The 22,436-nt window shown below is 42.0% G+C and overlaps 1 protein-coding gene across 7 annotated transcripts in view; it reads right to left on the reverse strand.

Moving 5' to 3' along the window:
• Positions 1-22,436, reverse strand: part of Cd44 (CD44 molecule (IN blood group)) — an 85,672-nt gene that overhangs the window by 50,692 nt on the left and 12,544 nt on the right. The window lies entirely within an intron of this gene.

Raw genomic sequence — 22,436 nt, forward strand, 5'->3', positions numbered from 1 at the left:
AGCTGGATGTAGCTCAAGTAGTAGAGTTCTAGCCTTGAGCAAAAAAGCTCAGAGATAGCCTCCAGGCCTTCAGTTTAAGCCCCAGGAGAACCAGCAAATGCACAAAAAATAGACTAATGCTAAGAAGCTCACTTTAGGGAAGACTGAAGACTGACAGGTAAAGTACCCTCTCTCTTATAGTTTCTCCATCAAATTGTTACACGTCAAAGCTTTTTTTTTTTTCTCAAGCAACTGATTTTAAAATCATGTGAGTAATAGGAATTCTTGGAAAACAGAAAATGCAGGGAAGTAGTGAACACACACACAACAACAACAAGAGCAACAATCCTACCACTAAAAAAATGTAGCATTTTACTATACTTATATTTTCCTCTGGTTGGTTGACTAATTATAAGCACACAACACACACAAACACACATCCAATCCACACAATACAAACACATATGATTGCTTAGTTGAAATATGTACTAAATATGTAATGCTGCATCTGTGCTGTCTCTTTTTTTCCCACTTAGTTGTTATTTTAAGAACATTTCACACAATCAAGTGTTGTTGCCCCTAGTTTATAATCTTTTGCAGCTGCTGGCTGAACCCAGAATAAATTTCCTTATCACAGTCATGACCAACTCCATTTGGCTACAGTCTCCCTCTTCAGCATGCATTCCAGCATGAAAGGCTTTGCTCTGCACTCAGCAAAGGGCTTTCCTTCTCTCCCATCAGGCACTCAGAATAACTTCCCCTGTGAGAACACAGCTTGCTTTCCCCTCAGTCTGGAATACTACATCATGCATGAGAGAGTTGCACAGTTGGTCCATTTTCACCATTCATATTTTATCTCTGTAAGCCCCCCATGTTAGAGTCCTTCCCTGATCACTCTTGTACAAACTTGCCTCACCCTCACTCCTGACTTCTTTCTTCACAACATGTTCACTTATCTATTTGGACATTTGGTTATTGTCTTTTGTGCTTGAAATTACAGCTCTAAAGCAAGAAAATCCTTTGAGCTTCTTTGCTGCCATTTCTCTAGGAGAGTAAATGCTCATCTATACTGGTTGAATGAATAAACGAATGCATTTCTCTAGACACTTTTAATATATTGACATGTGCAATGGCTGCTATTCACTCCCAAGAATTAATAACATTGAAAAATGAAGCTCAACTTCTATAAACTGGAGAAATAGTTATTTAATATGAAAAAAGTGGTGAGTTTTATAGACAAGTCTGAAACCTGCCAAGAGCAAGAAATTCATACTGCTCTATTTCACCCTCTGTAACATCAAAGACCTTAATTGAAAACTCGTCATTCTATCTGGACTCTCTTGACCCTGGTGTGCACTTGAGTGAATTCCATCCAGAAGAGCCAAGCCACTGAAGTTGCCCTGGTAATGCTCTATTCCCCACCCTCCTGAGCCTCAGTGACACTGTCTTCTCTAAGAAGGTAATTCTAACATGGTCTCTGGCCCAAATGCTAGGTCAGGCATCACTCTGTGTTAGTTAAAAGCCAGGTTTCAAATCAGTTAGAATTGGCTTCAGCCTAATAATCATCAAACTTCTCTCTGAGGCAAGCCCAGAGGAAATTGGGAAAATTCTACTAGCCATCTCAGAGAAATGAATTACCAAGGAAGTGAGCCTTTCTATTTAGAGCCTTAGATTCCTCCTAAATCCTAGTAACTTTGTTCTACATTTCTGAGCTGACCACAGAGGGAGAGCTCTCTTCTTGCTAATGTGTTCCAAGGTACCCTGCACCTTTGGAGTGTCTTTTCAAATTTGCCTTGCTATTAAATAGCAGAGCTCAAACTGTCTCAGGTCTATTTAATATTAAAAGTGGAAGTGGAAGTGAAGGTGTGAGGTGTGGCTCAAGTGCTGGAAGTCAGCATTAAAAGAAAAAGATTAGCAAGAGTGCAAAGCTCTGACTTCAAGCCCCTGTAGCAACCAAAAAAATGAAGATATAAAAATAATAAAGTTGAGGGCTGGGATGTAGCTCAGTGGCAAAGCGCTTGCCTAGCAAGTGCAACGTCCTGGGTTCGATCCCCAGTACCAAAAAAGAAAAGACAAAAAAATACAGTTAAAAAAATAATAATAATAAAGTTGGGGCTGGGAAGATGGCTCAGTGATAGAGTGCTTGCCTGGTATGCATGAGAGCCCTGGGTTCGATTCCTCAGCACCACATAAACAGAAAAAGCTGGAAGTGGCGCTATGGCTCAAGTGGTAGAGTGCTAGCCTTGACCTGAAGAGCTGAGGGAAGCACCCAGGCCAAGAGTTCAAGCCCCATGACTGACAAAATAAATAAATAAATAGTTTACAATTAAAACACTAAAAGTCACCCTTTGTGTTCAAGGGTCCTTTCATTTTACTAGGTCACAGAAAGGAGACAGATGTGCCTGCACAATTGTTTCCTGGTGACCAAAAAAAGTTCATTATTATTATTGAGTTATACAGGTGCTTTCTCCTACCGCAGGAAGTTGGTTACAAACACCAGAAAACAGTGTCTGATCAATGCAAGATGAGACCAGAGAACTATTAAAATTCTGTACTATATTCTTTGGTTCTGAAAATTATAAGCAATACAAACAGGTGCTTAAAAAGACACAGCTCCCTGTTGATTCATTTTCTTTTGCTTCTATTATTACCAAAGACCCAAAGAATAGAACTAGGTGAAGAGGAGTTCATTATTTTGGGGGTCACTGGTCCCCCTAAGCCACTCGCATAGCCCTTGACAGAGGAGGTGAGAACAGGGAGGAAGGAAATGTACAGGGCCTTTGTGAAATGCTATTTGTTTTTACTGACATTTTCGACTTGGGTCACAGTTGGCCAGTTTCACAAAGGGAACTTCTCACTGTGAGTGACAGCCTTTCCGGGCCTCTCCCTGTTCAGCAGGCAAAAGAAAAATAAAATGTCCCAATCAGCTTCTTGAAGGGGAGGATGCCAGGAAAAGTCTGATACCAGAAGAGGTAACTTACCTGCCAGCTCCTGGCCCAGGTGGCTGCCATCACTTGGATAGTGGCTTAGAGCCGAGAGGCAGTTTCTTATTAAAATCAATTCTAGCTTGCCATCTGGCAGGTAGAATATGCAGATGCATGAGAAACCAAGTCAGGATGAGATTTCGAGTAAAATCTCTTGAATTCCTGTATAGTAGCCAATGTAACTTTATATGTATTGAATGAGTAGACAGGTGTGCATACAGGTAAATGTATGTGCATGTGGCCAGCAGAGACAGGAAGACACAGATTAAACTCTACCTTTGACCTTGCTAAACTTTGAGGCCCAGCCAGGGCCTAACACTCTGTGGATATCTACAAAGAGATGCTGAATGTTTAAGAAACTCCACAAAGTGAGCCATCCCACAGCTTATACTTGTTTCAGTCTCACGATGAGCTTCCACTCTTTACAGGTACTGAGTCTACTTGAACTCCTGTCCTTACATTCTTGCTCAGCTTTTTTTACTCAAAGCTGGTGTTCTACCACCTGAACCATACTTCTACTTATGGCTTTTTGCTTGTTAATTGAAGTTAAGAGCCTCACGGACTTTCCTGCTTGGGATGGCTTCAAACCATCATCCTCAGATCTCAGCCACCTAAGTAGCTAGAATTACAGGCATGTGCCATCAGCACCCAATCTAAGTCCTTAACCATGATGGTATTTGGTCATTTAGGAATTGCCAAGATAAGTACTTCCTTTCAGGGCAACTATGCTGAGTTGTTCATGGGCCTGCCTCAAGCTTCCTTAATACTTAGGCAAACTCAAATGATCACCCCAGAGGCTATTACTAACATTAACAGCAATAATAGACTGAGTACTTATTAGTACTGATTAGGCACTATGGCCAGCACTCCAATAAGCAGTTTACAAATGTTAACTCATTTTATCCTTAAAACAACCCTTAGCTGTGGGTAATGTGTTTGTCACTATTTTCCAGGTAGAGAAACTGAAGCATGGAGAGGCAAAGCTATGAAGAAATATGAAGAAGCAGCAATGGTGGAACAGAAGACTCAAAACTACCTCATCTGGGCTCCAAGGGCCCAGGGCTTTGCTACCACCTACTGCTCCTAACCTTGACGTAGGTAACTTCCTGAGGCACTTGACCCATGCACAGATGAAAATATTTCCAAGGTTTAAGTAGTGTGAGAAACAAGGGTAAGGAGTGAGTACAATGGACCCCACAGCATCTCTGGACAGAATGCCAACATCATGGCCATGGCCTAGCTAGGCTGCAGCCACCTCAGGGGGAAATCTGTAGGTGCCTCCCACCTTGCCCTCCAGGACTCAGAGGCCTCAGGGACTCAAAACCCAAATATTAAATGGCCAATGCAGTTCTCTAAATGGAAATATATTATGAACTGTTTCTGTTGAGAAATCTCCTGTATCAGGTAATGAATAAATTGCCCTCTCTCTCTGAGGCCACTTCTAGATTCAGAGAGAAACCTCTAGAGAGCAAAGACACCTTTGAGTGCTCAGGCTGGCAGGTTATGAGCAGGATAGAGCAGTCTCAGAACCCAGCATTCAGGTGCCCGGTCTACTTATGTGGGCAAATGCCTGCTAGTAACCAACCAGGAGGAACAAGGAAACAGGAAAAGAAGGGTCCCAGAATCTCTGTATCCTACAAAACTGGACTCCAGCACCAAACTGGAGGAAGGGCAGTAGTTTCAGCCTAGCTCAGATCTGCCCTAAGGTTCTTCAAACCCAGACCCTGCAACTCACACCACAGTACACAGCTAGTCAGTTACTAAACCCTTTGTACTGTCTTCTTCATTGTGGGATGATGATGCCCCTGTGTCAGGGTTTGTGAGCCTAATTAAATGAGCTATGGCCAACATTGGATATAGGGCTTGGCCCTTAATTATTAGAGCCTACGAACACTGCCTATCTGTCAGCTGCCTTAGACACTTCAGCTAACTTAAGTCCCATCAAAATGCTATGAGGCAGGCATACTTCCTACCCGATTTTTTAAAGACAAGTGAACCAAAGAACAACTTGGAGTCGTCTTCCAAGGGGAAATCTGGGTTCTAACTTGTTTTGCTGGCTCTGGCTAAATTTGCTGTCACTGGAGACACCACAAATGACCCCTAACACCACTTATCTTATTTACACTTTCCTCTAAACCTTTCAGATCAAGAAAAGCATGATCACACAGATAAAACCACCCCCACATATTTCAAAACTTTGCCTATGTCATAGGACCTGAGAGAAATAGGTTCTTCATCCACCCAGTCACTTCTCAAGTAGTAGAAAAATCACAGCAGCATCTTCTGGAAGGAAATCACTGTGTAATTTTCACCCAAGTTACCATTATCTACATCTTCCCAAATTTGCCTGGGAGGCAGGTGGAGGTAGTTCACATAGTTGGCTGGCAACAAGACCAAGTGAAAAGATGTTTTCCACTGGGAATCCAAGAGCTGCTTGTAATGAAAGAGTATAAGGCTGTGTGTGTGTGTGTGTGTCTCTGTCTGTCTGTCTGTCTGTGTGTTGGGCAGGAGATGTGGTACAGTAGCCTCCATACACTTCACTCTAATTTCCTGAAGTCTGTGACTCAACCAAGTAATGCACTTTAAGAAATCATTATTTTCGAGGCCTTACTATCTCAGTAATCATAAATATAATGATTCTGAAATTCTAGAAATTTTCCTTGTGGATTTTATGATAACAGGGATTGTAGATTGCTTCTCACTAATATATTTCCAGCACCTTCTGTATGTGATGGACAAATGTTGAACACATGGATGAATATGTGAGTGAGTGAATGCAGTGCTTCTGACAAGACCTCATGCATACACATGTACATGAAAACATACACATACACACACACACACACACACACACACACACACACACACACACACACACACACACAGGATAAGAGGATAAGTAGATTCATAGGGCACAGAGAAACCAGCATGTCTCCAAATCATCAGTAGGGCTTTGTTGAGAATTCCCTCTTGTACACTTAAAAAGGCTTTAACCAGAACCAGAACTTTGCTTCTATGAACATTTGCTGTTTTCTCTGAAAGGAAATATTTCCAAAACTTCTTTAACTGGCTTTGTCCACCTGTACTCAAGCCATCATCTCTACATGGGTGTCGCATGCTCACCAGAGTCACAGGCCAGCCCTCCTGAGAGAGGACCACAAACAGTGCATCCCATATCAAGTCCACCTGAACCCACAACCATAGGGTGCCCAGAGCCACATTTCCCCAGATGGCCCCAAATGAATAAATTTGTTCTCTAGCATGAGCCACCCAGATGTGCTTCAGCTCTGTCTGCCATCTCCCCAGGAGGGATCAGGCAGATTTATGTGTTTTCTGCTGCTTTCCTCCCACAGTGGGCTGCATGTGTGGAGTTGCTTTATTTACCAACCTGAGAATGAGGCTAGTTCCTGCTACTCAATGACATTAAATTCCCACAGACCAACATCAGCAAGCACAGGCAATTTCTACTCTAGGTTAAAGGTTTTCAACATTTTACATCTAATAATTCCTTTGATTTTCATGACAACCACCCCCCCCTTTTTTTTTCCATGTGAGTTCACTGATTCATGGAGAATACATGAGTAGAGTAAGTGATGGAGTCAGGTTTCAAACTGGGTGGTCCCAGTGGTAAGTGGTAGCTTAAGCATTGGACAAATTTGAGAACTATAGGAACTTCACTTACTCTCCAGGTGACTTTTATAAAGTGTGGAGAGGTTGATTGTTAAAAGACAGCTCTAGAGAAAAGAACTTGAGCTTACAGAGTGTGATTTAAGATCCAAGTATTCTTGATTCTGGCTCATAAGGCTCAAAGGAAAAGACCCTTCTTCATCCAAGGGCTTGCTAAAGCTTTAGTGAAAAAAAACAAAACAACAACAAAAAAAAAACCCTCACTAATGAAATTTCCACCCATTCCCAGGGGAGAAGATTCTGGCTTTCCCAATAATAAGCTGGCTACCTCTCTAATTTCACCTGTTGCTTTTTCCAATGATACTCTTGGGAATTTTGAGAGTTCAGTCCTAGCTACAGCCTTCCTGCTTCCTGCCTATTGCAGTCTGGTTATTTTGCCCCTTCCCGCCACCCCCCAAACCCCCAATCTGGCAGTGCTAATAAGGAAAGGACCCTGGGATTCCAGGTTGGCCCAGAGCTGGGTCATCAAATCACAGACTGTCCTTGTGACATTTTGAGATGTGCACTGCCAAATTCAAAAGTCTAGACAGACCAAGTCAAGATTCCAGGCTTATCCTGCTGGAGCCTGGCACCCTTGGCTGACTACATCCAACCAAGTAAAAGTCCTAGGAGTTAGCTACACCAAACTCTTCAGCAGTAGTAGTATCCTTTGATTTGCTGAGCTCATGTCCAAAACAGAAGGTATTCAATTTGTAAAGCTAACTGAGCTGATTCTGATTAGAAGTGGGAAGGGAAAGAGCCATTTTTTTTTTAAAAAAGTATGATTCCTAATTAGATCATTTACATTTAGAAGCAAAGGAGGGCAATAGAGAACTTCTAACCAAATTCTGTGTGAGAAAAGAAAAAATAAAATCAAAGACAGCTGAGCATGTCCCCTGGAAAGGCTCTTGAGAAAAACAGACTCTTGAGGAGTTATAATTACAGATTCCCAAATCCTAGGCCAATGCTCTTACCACCAAAGTGTCCTTTTTAAGAGATTTGAGCCAGCTGTTGCCAATAAAGCCACCATCCACCGCCTTAACAGAACACGAATAAGTCATTCTGTTCTTCATTTGTTTGATGTCTTCAAAGCCCCTTAGATTCCATCTGGGAATGGAATTCTTTCAAGCTAGTTTAGCCTCTGCAGCCACCCAGTGCTGCTAGTGTAGAAGGCTGGCAGCCTTCCTCCAGCCCACATCACTCACCCCATCTCCTGATACCCATGTGATGGGTGTCTGGTGAAAAGGCATATTGTTCAGCTTGTACTTCCAAATGAGGCCAAAATCACACTCGGTGGCCGAATTGCATTTGGCTGCCCAGTGCAAACCATGAGTCTCGGGTGACTCAGTGTCTCCCGGAACTGCCCCGGAGGCGGGTGAGTGTTTAATAGGCAGAGAAAACAGTCATACACAATCATACCCAGGGAATTTCCTCCAGAACGTGTCCTGGGGGTGCTTTCAACTGAGCAAGTCATCTCTTGGCACTTAGAAAGGAAAGGTACCCCAACTTCTGGGCATCTAGTTAGAACCTATGACCTCTCAGCCTCTTGTCTTCAAAGCCTGGAGCCTGTCATGGCTGCCAACCCTGAACCAACAGGGCCCATCATGTCTACTCTATCAGAGAACAATCGAAAGGGTTTGCTCAGCTATTACCTGGGCACTTCAGCCCAGGCCTCCAAACCATCACACAGCCTAGAAAGGTTTTGTTTGTTTTCAGAATTTGAAGAAAGACCCTCTCCTTGTCTTCTGGTGCAATAATAACTACTTGAGCACTGACAATCTGTTAGAAACCCATTCATGAATCTAGGTCCCACAGAGCCTTCTGGCAAGGGAGAGTATATTATCCAAAATGTTGTCTTAACACACAAGAATTCTTTAGGCCAGTGGTCAAAGACTGAGTCTCTCAGAAGACAAATGAGAGAAAGAAACCACACTGTGTACCCTTGGGGGTTGCCAAGGTGATCAGGAAATCCACCGGCCTCACTGCCTTTGTTTTCTCTTTTCTGGATCTTATTGATTTAGCAGATTGACTAGTACAAACCCAGGATGTGGTAAGTAAACTGAAAAAGCATCTCAGAGGCCCACACAAGGTTTTTCCTGTTGAGGGGAAAAAAAGTTCCACTTTGTTTTGTAATTAGTTCTTTTTCTGGGAAGTTATAATTAATGCCATATCACCCAGTTAATATATAATTTCTGCTCAAATCTGTAACAGCATCATAAGGAAATGATTAACTTTAGATAGAGAGGAGTATTCCCAATATAGGTAAGGTAGAGTAAGACGCTGTTACTCAGAGGTAATGTCTGAATTTCAGGGTGACTAGTTGATTAACACTCATGCTGGTAACCAGAGGCCTCCATCTCAGGTGGGATGTTCTGGTTTGCCCCTAAACCTGGTTCAGTATAAGCTATGAACCCCTGAATAACTCATAATAGTTTCCTGACCACACCTAGCCTTCCCACTTTCCAGGATCAAATAAGAAGTTAAGAAATCCTTGGAGCAGGGAGGGGGGTTGGGCGGTTGTAGTTGAGGAGGTGGGAGGGAACAGATGGTAGGGGAAAAAACAAAGGAGGAGGCAACAATGCTGGATAAGAAATGTACTCATTACCTTGCTCATGTAACTGTAACTCCTCTGTACTGTATTTTCACAATAAAAACCTTAATTAAAAGAAAAATCCTTGGAGCTTGTGGGATATAAAGAGGGAAAATATGTGTGTATGTGTGTGTATGTGTGTGTGTATGTATGTATAGTTGGGACAATTATTAAAATCTCAGACAGCTTTTTTTTTTAATCCCATATGGATTAAGACTCATTTGGGTTCTAGCCTCTGCTGAACAGAATGGATCAAAGTGTCTCAGACTTTGGTAATCTCGTCACTGAAGTGTATCCTTTAGAAACGCTTTTATATCTAAAAGCGGCCCTCAAAGCCCACTTACAGATGGAGAGAGTAAAGAATAAGAGATTCAGAGACTTTGACAGAGTTCAAGTAAAGCCAGACATCAACTCAGATTTCTCCATCACCTTGTGGCACTGCTACCTTTGGTTGTCAAGAGATACTTGGGGCAGGCAGCCAGAGACAGTGATAGGTTTCAGGTTTTCTTCCTCCTCCTTCCATGATGTTTGAGGCAGAACCATAATGGATATGACAGAGGAAAGAAGAGCTTTCCCAATGGATGTTGGAGTGAGGGTGCAAGACCTTAGAGCTTCGATCCACCCTCTTCTCAGTCCTACTCAGCACTAACCTCCCCATCAAAGGTCCTGGTATCTGTACAACTCCCTAGGAAGTCCTGTGGGCCAATCTAGAAGGCATTATTTTGCAATATGTCAGGAGCGTAGGTCACCCCCATGTGATTTCAGTAGGAACATAACATCCAAGCAATTAGCACAGGTTCTGTAGCTGAAAGACCCCACAGGCTCTCATGAAATACACTAGGTGTCATGCTCTCTGCTAGGGATTTCATAAGGACCATCTCTTTAAAACCCTACAAGTTCGTTAAGCTGAAGTGCTACCACCAAACCTTTCTATGGATATCAAAACTGAAGTTGAGAGAGGTTAAGAGAGCTGAACAAGGTCACAATGTGAGTATCAGGCAGAGTCCTCCCTTCTCAGTAGCTACATGCAAATGTTTCATTGCTGCATCTTGACTTCAGGAAGTTCCCGGGGAGAAGCAGCACCGTGCCCTTTAGCTGATAGTCTGAATACCACTGAGTTAATATTCTAATACCATGCAAATAGAGCTGGCGGGTGGGAGCTGATTACTACTTTCTCCCCAGGAGGTAGCTAACAGACTTAGAAACAGAATTTCGACATAACAACTTGTACATCTCATTGTTGCAATGGGTCCACCTAATCAGTACTGCACTTGGACTTGAAAGGCCTAACAAAGAGGATCCTCTAAGGTCTCAAATAAAAGGAAAAGCTTAACCAATGGATTGGATTTCTGCTTGGCTTGAGGTGTAGACAGCACGAAACCTGACTGATAGAACCTAGTTCAGAATCTAGTATCAGAATGTAGCTCGGATACTCCTTAGATTGATGTGTGTTAGGCCCCCACCCCCACCCCAAAACACACATATCACATCAATTCATAGGGAACATAAATGTCAATTATACTCCAGTGGACACTACATTGCAATCCTCGGTGCCTTCTCTGCCTGTCACTAAGGAAGGCTAATTCTAGGAATAACGGGGAATTTGTTATAGTTTGTAAGAAAACTAAGTCACTATTGTGAGCATTATCCTCACCTCTAGTCCTCAGCTCTACCCAGACCTGAGTTCCTCCTACCATATGGGTAGGGACAGACGCCATATTGCTCCCTCTCCTGGCGGAGATATGACCACTCTAATAAACTCTAATAATCTTTTTTCTGTGAGTGCCTGCCTCCACGCAATCCCCTGCAGTGCCCAGGATGGATTCTAACAGCTAAAAACCTTGATACTTGAGTGCCAGTAGCCCCTTACCTACAGTTCAGCTTGCAACCAATACTAACATATAGATGGAGTAAGACAGGTCACTTCTTTCCTCTTTAAACACATCAACACCGATGCAGCAGTAAAAATATCCAAAAATAGCAAATCGTTCTAAGTGATTATGTGGAGTCTTAGATTCCCACTGAAATTACCAGGATACATTGTAAGTATTTGTATATTTGTGTGCATGTGCATATACTGGAGCAACACCTCCCCTTTCAGCTTTTTGCTGGTTAATTGGAGATAGGAGTCTCACAACCTTTTCTGCCTGGCCTGTCTTTGATCCACAGTCCTCAGATCTCAGTCTCCTAACTGTAAGAAATGAGAGGCAAGCAACCAATACGGGCTCAAGGCTTTATTGGGGGACAGACCTGCCAGGCTGCTCCAAGTAAGATGGCAGCAGCAAAGGATAGGTGTGGACTGAATTTAAACAAAATTTTAGAGAGCAGTTACATGGGACACATTATGTGTACTATGAGAATTTGGGGGTGAGGTGAGTTCTAAGGGTGTTATGTGGGCTACAGGAGTTGGGGGGAGAGTCACATTCCAAGAAGGAGTGTAACAAGACTGCTGCAACTGGGGCTGAAATTTGTACATCACACTGGGAAACACAGCATCAGGGAAACTTAACAGACTTTTGTAAACAGGTAGGGAAACTGGGTGGGGACTTAATTGGCAAGCTGACTGAGACCTTAGACTGACTAGCTAGGATTACAGAAATGAGCCACCAGTGCCAGCTTACATTTTAACAGCCTGACTTCTCTCCTTTCTCATTTTCTATCAAGTGTCAAAATGAAGTGTGGTATGTGTGTGCATGTGTACATACACATATATATGTGTGTGTATACATGCATGAACATAAGAAGCAAGACCTCATTTCTTGTGCCAGAACTCTATGATTGTTCTTCAGATGCTTTTGAGAAATGCACAAACATTACAAAGCAAAAACAGGAGGAAAAGGTGGATTGTGAGAATATTTTTTTTAATCTGGGCCAAAAGATTCCCAGGATTAGAATGGTTCCAATTCCCCTGTCAAGTAAGAGCTTGTAATTTATACTTCTTCCTGAGCTTTCAACCTGTGAAATCTCATCTGCAAAAACAGATGCCAGTCTAAAAAGTCAAACTCCAAGAACCTATCTCTAACAAGCTTTTACATCTAACTCAAGTCACAGGGTTGGGGCCAGAATTGTTACCATTTATTTCTTGCTCAGTTGTAATGGATTTAACATAACTTCCTGCTTTTAAAAACATGGCTTATGCAAAGACCTAAAGACTTGGATATGGAAGCAGCTACAAATGTCCCTTCTGTGAAATTGTCAAAGAAAATAAGGTTGATTTTCCTTCCAAGAAATGAGCATTTAACATGTCAAGGGACCATACCTGGAGAATGCCCATCCTTTCTCCACAGATACTAGGAGGGAAAAATATGTGAAAACAAATGAAATGGCCTTTTCCAACAAAGTCTATGCCTCCCCAAGACCAATCATCTCATTAAGCATGACAAACAACCCATAAAATATGGTGCTATATGCCAGGTGTTGAGGAAACACAAAGAATTTTATAGTGTGAGGATGTAGACAGTAAACAGGTAAGCAATTAATCTACAAATGAGGCAAGTTCAGGTGGTGGTAGCACTATATAGAAAATGGAAGAGGACATCATGATAGAGGATGGTAGGAGCTGCATTAGAGCTGGTCAATGTGGTTATAGGTTCATTCTACTAGGAATTATGGTCATATTCGATTTACTTACTATGGAGCTTTAGGTGGGACCAAATACCTGCCAAAGGAAACATCTCCCCTCTCTCCTCTACACACAGATTTGAAATTCATCTTTGCCCTTCAGGGTCCATAAGGAGATGTTCCTAGAATTTGGAATCCATAGGGTAAACAGAGAACTGGAGCTGGCTATGTTGGCTCATACCTGTAATCCTAACTATTCAGGAGACTGAGATCTGAAGACCACAGTACAAAGCTAGCCAGAGCAGAAGTTTGTGAGACTCATCTCCAATTAACCAGTAAATGGACAGAATTAGATCTGTGACTCTAGTGGTAGGTCACTAGCCTTGAACAAAAAAGTTAACTGAGAGCATGAAGTCCTGAGTTTAAGCCTTTATACCAGCAGACATGTACACACAAATACACATACACACACACACAGCACAGCAAGGCAAAAAGGATAACTGTTGAATGGCTAGAATCATGGTCAAAGGTTCCACTTGAGATAGAGATGGTGAAAGTAGGCATGCACCTGCCCCTTCTGGGTCTTAGCCAGAAGTTCAAGGCAATTCTGAGTTGCAGAGTAATCCAAAGAATGTCACTGTAAGCATCCCTTCTCACATCCTCTGTAGCCTGACAAGAAACTCCAGCTTCCTGAACATCTGTGCCATCATTATGTCAGTTATTGCTAACTAGAGACTTGAGGGATTTACCCCCATGATGCCAGAAGATTGTAATATCCATTGATCACCATCAGAAAGGTGGGTCTATATTTTCTTAACTTTTAAGCTCCCGATTCTACCTTAGTAAAGTGAAGATAATGTCATCCTCCTGGAGTGCTTCTGAGGATTAAATAAAGAAATGCAACTAAAGCATTTGGCCAAGTACCTGACTCTTTGCAAAGTGCCTGGTACTTAACAGCTATTAGCCAACATCACAAAAAGGAAAGTGTTTTCAAAGCAGTTTCTACATAAAGTACCTCTTGTGCTAACTTAATTCTTGATTAACTGGGCAGTCACTCACTGTATCCTTGGTTACAGCTAAGAACCTGTTGACATCTGGTCAATTGGGAGCCAGGGACCTAATTATCCATATACATGGGCTCTGGTTCTTTATAATATAAGATAGGAAGGAAGGAAGGAAGGAAGGAAGGAAGAAGGAAGGAAGGGAGAGAGGGAGGGAGAAGGAAGGAAGAAAGAGAGAGAGAAGGAAGGAAGGGAGGAAGTAAGGAAGGAAGGATAGGAGAGAGGGAGGGAGAAGGAAGGAAGAAAGAGAGAGAAGGAAGGAAGGGAGGAAGGAAGAAAGAGAGAGAAGGAAGGGAGGAAGGAAGGAAGGAAGGGAGGTAGGGAGGGAGGGAGGGAGGGAGAGAAAAAGAGAGGGAGAGAGGGAGGGAGAAGAAGGAAAAAAGAGAGAAGGAAAGAAGGGAGGAAGGAAGGAAGAAAGAAAGAAAGAAAGAAAAGAGGGAGGGAGGGAGGGAGAGAGGGATGGAGAGAGGGAAAAGGAAGGAAGGGAAAGAATAAAGAGTTGGCATGATCTCTATAATAATAGAGATACAGATAGTCTATTTACAAAATGTCAAGGTAGGAAGGAGCCTTCCTAAGTGACACTAAGTCATAGAACCAAACTGGGTCCCAATGGGACCAGGCCTTATTCATCTTTATATAGCATGATGTCCAATAAATATTTCTTCACTTTAGTGGGAAAAGCCTTCATTTGAAAGTCCTGTGGTATGAAACTTAGTGTCAAGCTCCTTAACTGATAAACAGTTAGCACTTGAAAAAGTTACTTCACCTCTCTTGGTCTGTTTCATCATTGGACAAGGAAACAGTTGGATTTGATCATCCAACCAGCTCTGCTCTCCGCTTCTAGAAGTCTGTTTCTCTTAAATAGTCTCCCTCTCTCCTGCTGGGTAGTGGCATTTTACATTACTGTCCAGGTGGCTGTGGTGTAATGAATGTGTCAGGCAGGATAAACTATCCAGTAAAAGAAATAGTAGACAAAACAAGAACAGAAAAGTGTGACCAGCTTCCTGCTCTCAGATTACACCCAATAAAGCCTTCCAGCACACAGAGCCCAGATAAAGCCAGTCCCAAGGAAGCTAGAGGGAAAGAATGGTTTCAATTAAGAGAAACAGTACAGCAAACTGATTTCCTTAGAGAGAATCTTCCTAAATTACTACAAACAAACCCAGGGCTCCCTGTTGTGAATCTCAACATTTGGGACCAATTCAAACCATTGTTCGTTCAATGCTGAGACTGACTTGGCCTGCCAGAGGCACTGTGGAGCAGATTCTACCTAAACAATGGGGAAGCCTGTGCCTAGCCCGTGGGTTCCCTGTTCTTTGGTGGTCTTGGAGGTCTCTACCGCCTTTGGGAAAAGTTCCTATCGCCTCTCTGAAATTGCCTGCCAGTAACTTTGAATCGTTTCTTGCCTCTCAGTACTCAAAGAACCAGAGACAAATAATCTAGATTCTTTTGGGGGGGGGGGGGAGGTAGCAAAGAGAAAGGGAGATTCCTTGAGCTTTTGTGCCTCCAAGTACTGGAGATAGAAGAAGAGGATGAATCCCATAAAGTTGAGAAGAAATTTGCGTTATTGACACAATGGAATTCTATACCTTCATCAGAAAGAATGACATTGCCACATTTGTTAGGAAATAGAAAGACTTGGAAAAAATTATATTAAGTGAAGTAAGCCAGGCCCAAAGAAATTTAGGTCCCATGGTTTCCCTTATTTGCAATAACTAGTATATGTCGGAGTCAAGCAGAAAAGGTCAGATAAGTTGATGTTAAATGAACCCTAAGATATGTATCCAAATGTTTTTTTCTTTCAGGTAATTGTTTCTAACACATTTATAAGATTATTTCTTTGTTGCTTTGTATGTCCCTTCCCCATGGTATAACCCCTGCTTTCACTGTATTTGAGGTTGGTATAATTTGTGGAGGGGAAGGGAAAAAACAAATTCTTTAAAAAGGGATACAGGTGGATCCATTGCAACAATGAGATGTACAAGTCGTTATGTGGAAAAACGAACTTTACAACTTTGGTGGGGGGGAGGGAGGGTCGGGTGGGGGGGAGGATGGGAAGGGATGGGAAGGGGAAACAAAGGAGGAGGCTACAATGCTTGATAAGAAATGTACTCAATATCTTGACCATGTAATTGTAACCCCTCTGTACAGTATTTTCACAATAAAAATTTAAAAATATATAAAAAATTTTAAAAAAGGAACAAGAGATCTTGATGAATTCCAACCACAACACACCATCTTCAGCCAGTATGTCTTAGTTTTTCAGTCAATAAAGAAGCTCTGATGAGATTTGAACGGTCATCTACTCAATACATATTTGCTCAAAGAAAGTTGGTGGGGAGGGGTTAAGTCAGAAATATACATAGAGCTCCAGGAGAGAGTCTGGATCAAAGCAGATGCTTAGATAGAAAATGTCCATCTTTTTCCTTCTCTCACAGTAAGCTAAAACCTTGGGCAACTGGCTTTGACTGTCCCAAATACTGAGGGAACTCATAGGCTAAAAATTTAGGACATCCTGATACTATGAAAAATCATTTGTACTTTGATAATCCACTGTTTTATCCCCAAACCATAGTCTAAAGCACACTCTCACAACAATTAAAAGCAAAATGGGAACCTGACACAAAGGTAAAAAAGTGCAAAAACCTTACTCTTTTCTGAGGTGTGGTTGGGAGTGGCCAGATCTTTCTTTCTTTACAGGAGAGCAGAACTAAGCAGTGAAAGGCAATTATAGGTATTTTTGGAGATGAGAGAATTGAATACTCCAGTGATTGACAAGTAAGCACTTTATGCACGCAGAAACCGGCCCCCTCATTTGCAACCCAAAAATTCCAAGCTGAGGCTTCTGGGGTTGGGGGAGAAGGGAATGGGGAGTGGGCTCTGGAAAAACTCCAGAATGCTGTATTAATCTGCCTCCAAGGGCCCCTCTGTGCTCTGAGGCTAGGGGACAGCCCTGTAAAGAAACTCCTCTGCCCAAGACAGAGGCACATATCATCTCCTTTTCTGGCCCCACCAGCAGCTGCCAGGATGGAAGGCAGGAAAAGCCAGTCCTGCTGAGACAAGCAGCCTGGGAGATTGACTGTAATTGTGCAAGTAAAGACAGGACCTGGAGCGTGCTTCCCTTGTTCCCTTTCCCGGATCTGATCATGGCCGTCTGTTTTATCTGCTCAGCAAGTGTTCCAGCAAGCACATGTATGCCAGCACTCTGGAATGACCTCCCCACCAAATTAAATGAGACCTTACTGGCTAATTTCATACCCAGAAATGGAATGACCGTTTTCCCAAAGCAGCTAGAAGCATTCACAACTTTAACAGGAGCCCAGCGAAAGCTAAATGGAGAGGACTGTGATTGTTATGATCAGAACAATAGCCATAATTATAACTGTTGAATGCTTACTCCAGGCCAGAAATTCTACCATGATCACCCTAGTCCTTAAACTGATGCAGAAAGTAAATGAATTGCTTTATGGCAATTAATTGATGAGTGAGTGGCACAATTTGAACCTGGACATACCTTGCTTTTAGAGCACCCAGAAAATCCCTATCAGCTTAAAGACTGAACTATATAGACTAAACATTTTCAAAACTAGCTTTTAGAAGAAGATAGGTGATTCTGCTTTGAAAGCTAGGAGACCTGATTTGAGAAACATTGCTTCCTGAAGATCTGGGAAGCTCATAGGGAGACAAAACCGGATGAGTTTTCCAAAGCTTTGAATGATTCAAACAATATAGGATACAAAAATAGCTGTTGGTTTCCACTCACCAAAAAATATAAAGAACAGGAAGTTCAAACACATCATAGGACATGAGAAATAATATCATAGGAAGCCTGGGGAAGGAGGGTGTATCTGATGATACTTATTTGCAATGAGAAAGGATTATCCCAAAATGACCCAAAAGGGAACTGCAGGGAGCTTCTCCTCTTGTCCCAAAAAAAGGCTGGAGTTTTCAAGGCTTGCTTCCCTAAACTGTGCCCAACTGTTCCATTTCTAAAAGGAGACTGCTTCCTCCTTATCCTTCACGTCTATCCTGAGTGGTCAGATGTGGCATATATTCAGCTGCCCTTGTGACAGTCTTGCAGGAAACCATGAAGAGACTATCTCTCGGATGATGCCACACAAGGAACAGCCTGAAAGAGGAGAGATAAAGAGGTAGCCTTTGCTTTTGAAGCATTTGTCTCTTATTCTAATAGAAAAGCTAAGAGAAAATAGGGATGATAGATAATAGACACCAAGATAAATTGGAGAGATAAATGATACAGATTGATATATGATACAAAGGTATATGATAGGTAGATAATAGAATATAGGTAGGTAGGCAGGTAGATAGATAGATAGATAGATAGATAGATAGATAGATAGATAGATAGATAGATAGATAGATAGATAGATAGATAGATAGATAGATGGATAGATAGATAGATAATTTTTTTTAAACTGGACTTGGAACTCATAGCCTGAATCTACCTCCCAACACTGAAATAGGTTGGAAAAAGAGAATCCCAATCTCAACCTCATTCAGTTGCCACATGCCTCCATGTGCTGGGCACGTGTTAGTAGGACCAGGGCATCTAGACAAGGTCACTGTCCCAGTGGAGGCTATGGGTCAGAGGAGAGGACATTAAACAAGTCATCACAGCATGGAATCTGTCCAACAGCAATGTAAGGTACAGTGGGAGTACAAGCTTGCTCTAATGGAAAGCCTCCTTTTGGACTGTCATTTTAGCTGAGAACTGAAGGATGGATTAGGAACTATCTAATGTTCAGTGAGGCTCGAAGTCAGAAAATTCACCCTCAAAATAAAGCATCAGTCAACAAAAGTCACACTCAGAGATCTACCTTTAAGCATCATAAATCCTTCAACTTTATTTTGGTGGTGTTGATTTTCTTTTAAGAAATGGCAAAATAAATAAATAAATAAGTAGTCCTGAGAGCTTTTCCCTCATGATATTAAATTTGTGACTTAACTTCATGGAGGCAGGATACTGTCTAAGAAAGCCCCTGTTCATTTCTAGGTTAATAAAAGAGCTGAGATGTTGGACTATTGATTGAGCTCTAAACTCAAAAAACTATTAGGAATGGTTTCTCCTGCCTCTGAAAGGATTATAAATATGAAATTCAATCATTAGTTCCAGAATCCTTCAAACTAAACCAGGCCCACTGGGTTACAATTCAGTGTGAGAACCTGGGTCGTCAGCCCTGGGAGTAGGACATTAGCTAGAACCATGACCTGTATTATACTTGGGAAAACCATTAGACTCCTCTCTGATACAAAAGGATAGTAATACCAACTGCAAAGTTAATGTGAAGACTGGATTCCATAATGGAGCTGAAAACACTTCATGCACATTAAAACACTCTAGTAGACAAGTGTAATCGAGAAGAGAAGCTAGTCATTTCTTACAGGGTCGTCATTTCATAATTTACAGGAAAAGATGCTCATCCAAGGTCATGGAAATTTATTTTTAATAGATTACTGCAGAGCAGTGGTCCTTGTACATGATTTAGCTCCAACAGTGCTGAGATGGATTACAAGTAATAAATGTATAATAATAAAGAACTCAAGCATGCAAAAAATAGCCCATTTCTTATGAATTATAACAAATGTAAGGTTATTCCATGATAAGTAGTTCCTTTTATGGGAGAAAGGAAAAGATAGCTATTATGACTGAGAATAAGCCACAGAACATGGAAGCCTCAAATACTAGCATATCTCCTGTGTAGATTCTACTCATGAAATGTTTCTTTTCAGAAAAAGTAGAGGATGTGGCTCAGGAAAGCAAGAAATTAACTTGGCCTTTTGTCTATGGCCCAGATAGAATTTCAAGCCACAACTCTACCAGGTAGATTGACATCTTTGGGGGCCTTACCCATTGTAAAAGACATTGTCACCAAAACAAAGTTCTAACTGAACCCACATTTTGTCCAGAAGTCCTGAATTTGTGCATTAGAGGAGGAGAAGCCCAGATTCCCAGCTCCAATGGCTAGATCATGATTGTTTTAAGTCAAGCACTGTGACTCTTTGCCAGTGATTGCTTAAGGTATAAGTATGTGATCCCATTTGTAAGGAATAGTCCTACTTATGATGGAGAATGACTTTTTCATAAGGAGTCTGAACTGGCAGGTTGGAAAGTTGGGGAGGAGGGACAAAAAAACACCATAGGTCTTGGCAATATCACTGACTCCAGGATTGTCCTATCTTGTTGCAGGAGATACTATTTTATAAACATTGATAATTCTGTTACTCCCAGGGATATTTATCTAGTATGTACTGATAGGGGCATACTAAGACACATATAATGAGTGATGATCACATGAGCAGATGCCCAGATGGGTTGTAGCTTATGTTCAGTCATGATAGCTCTAATTCCTTGTGGTGACATACACAAGCTAGCACAACTGAGTAAACATGAGAGGAAGTAGGGAATAACTTTGAATTTGTACTGCTTTACCAGCCCTACCTGTTGACAATCAACACTGGGACCCATGGTGCCTATAGTCTACAAATTGTAGTGTATCTTAAGTGGAAGGAAGTATCACTTAACATACTTCCAACTCTAAGTTTGTACTCTTATTTTGTTATCTTTCCACATCTCTGCCACTTTTCTAAGAGTCTATTCTCCTTATCTTCAAGAAGTCACCAGCTGCAAAGGAAGAAAAGAAGAGCCCACTTAGCCAAATGGCTAGATAACTGTATCTTCAGAGTTCTTCACTGTTCCTCCTTCTTCACCAGTGTGACCATCGGGGGTCACCCAGCAAAACACCCTATTATACACATGCTAATCCAAGCCAGGTTCCAAGATTCAACCATAAAACCAAGAAACTTTAAAATAAATAAATTAAAAAGTGGATGGGTTTGAATAGCAAACCAAAACCTAACACTCTAGATCCCTAAGTGCATTACCAACTCTACCCTCCTCCCATGCAGCCGCTAAAACACCTCCTGCACAACACAGAACTTGGGTTCTCTAATCCTCCAATACGTGTTTCTAAAAGCTTAGTCATCTTGGCTGTCCCCATGATTCTCTTTTCACCACTGTTACAGGGCAGATAGGATAAACCAATAGCTTTCAAGATGTTGAAAACTCTTTTTCTTACTCAGGGGATCCATGTGCGAGACAGCTATAAGAGGGGTTTGGCTAAAGTTACTGTGGAGTAGTTTGAACCCCCTACCAGACTATACTTGGTCCTGACAAGTGAAGATCTGAGAAGGCCAGCCAGTAGGGTCCTCAAAGACCTAAAGGGATACTGCAAACACCATTAGTGCTAGTAGTCTAGGGGCCTCAAGAGATGTACATCAAATGAGTTGTCCCTGTCCCTCAACATTGTTAACACAAGTATATATAATTAAACAAGGTCTCCAGAGTTGTGTGCTGTCTATCCCTCAGATAGACTGTAATTTCCATGAGAAAGGCTGTGTTTCTCTTTTGAAAGTCAGATCCCCAGTCTCCTTAAGAAGTAGACATATGTTGGTATTCAGTCAATATGCAGAGAGTGAACAATTAGATGGGTTGAAAATCATTGACTGAGACCAAACTCATAGAATTTCCCAGATTGGGGCAAAGCTGAAGCCAGGTTACTATAGGCCTTTTAAGTCAAAAAAAAGATCAAAATGAACATTAAGAATATCCAAGGCAGTGCACAGGTCCATGACAGTGTAACCACTCTATGTTGTTTCCCATTCACTCCCTCTTGGCTTCTCTTTTTATGATCCAAGTCATTGTGGAGTGGTCAGCCCATTATGCTCATTTTGCCTTGTCTACCATCTCAAAGGTGAAATGCAAAGAGTTTTGGGAGGCAGAAGGTTTCTGTTTTGCTGCTAACTCATTGTGTGTTCTTAGACAAGCAACTCGAAGTCCTTGATTCTTCTTTACCTTCATCATCTAACAAGACAAGTGGGCTATACAATTTCTAACCCCCTTTCCATTCTGACATGCCATTGTTTTTGGCTTTTGGTTGCTAGGCTATGTAATTTCTTATGATCTCCCCTCTCTTCCTCTAAGAATGGTGCTTAAGACCCATGAGGACCTGTACCTTAAAAGGTGACTCTTCAATCCTGGTAAAGCATCAACATAACTACTGTATCCCTGCCTCTAGCACTTTGAGCTACCCCAGCAAGTGCATTGAGAATCCTCTTGGCAGAGCACCCCAGTCCGCCCCCCCACACCCCACAACCTGCCGCCAGCCTGAATGTATTTGTATGCCTCAGGAAATGGCATGACCAAGAAGCCTGAGCCAATCATAGGCCCTCCTAGATAAGAAGGGTATGGAAGCTCCTAGAAGACTGATGAGCATTCCAGAGAGTACAATTTCAAACATTGAGGTCAACCAAGCAACAGGAGACCATGATAAGGGTGAAAGTTACCCCAGGTAATAATAGCACCTTGTAGTTTTACATCACGTGCTTCTGCCTACCTGCACAAAACACTTTCACACCAGCAAGCAAAGCTGGAGAGGTCCGGGGGAAGCAGAGGGATTATTATCCCAGGAGTTTCACTCAGTATATTGAAGCATTGGATAGATAAAGCCAATAGCTCAAGGTCACACAATTAGGCTTTCACTGGGTGGGAATTAGAGCAGAGTGTCCTAATCTTAC

This window comes from Dipodomys merriami, unplaced genomic scaffold (assembly GCF_024711535.1).
Source record: "Dipodomys merriami isolate MVZ:Mamm:240054 unplaced genomic scaffold, mDipMer1.0.p SCAF_21, whole genome shotgun sequence".
Classification (NCBI taxonomy): domain Eukaryota; kingdom Metazoa; phylum Chordata; class Mammalia; order Rodentia; family Heteromyidae; genus Dipodomys; species Dipodomys merriami.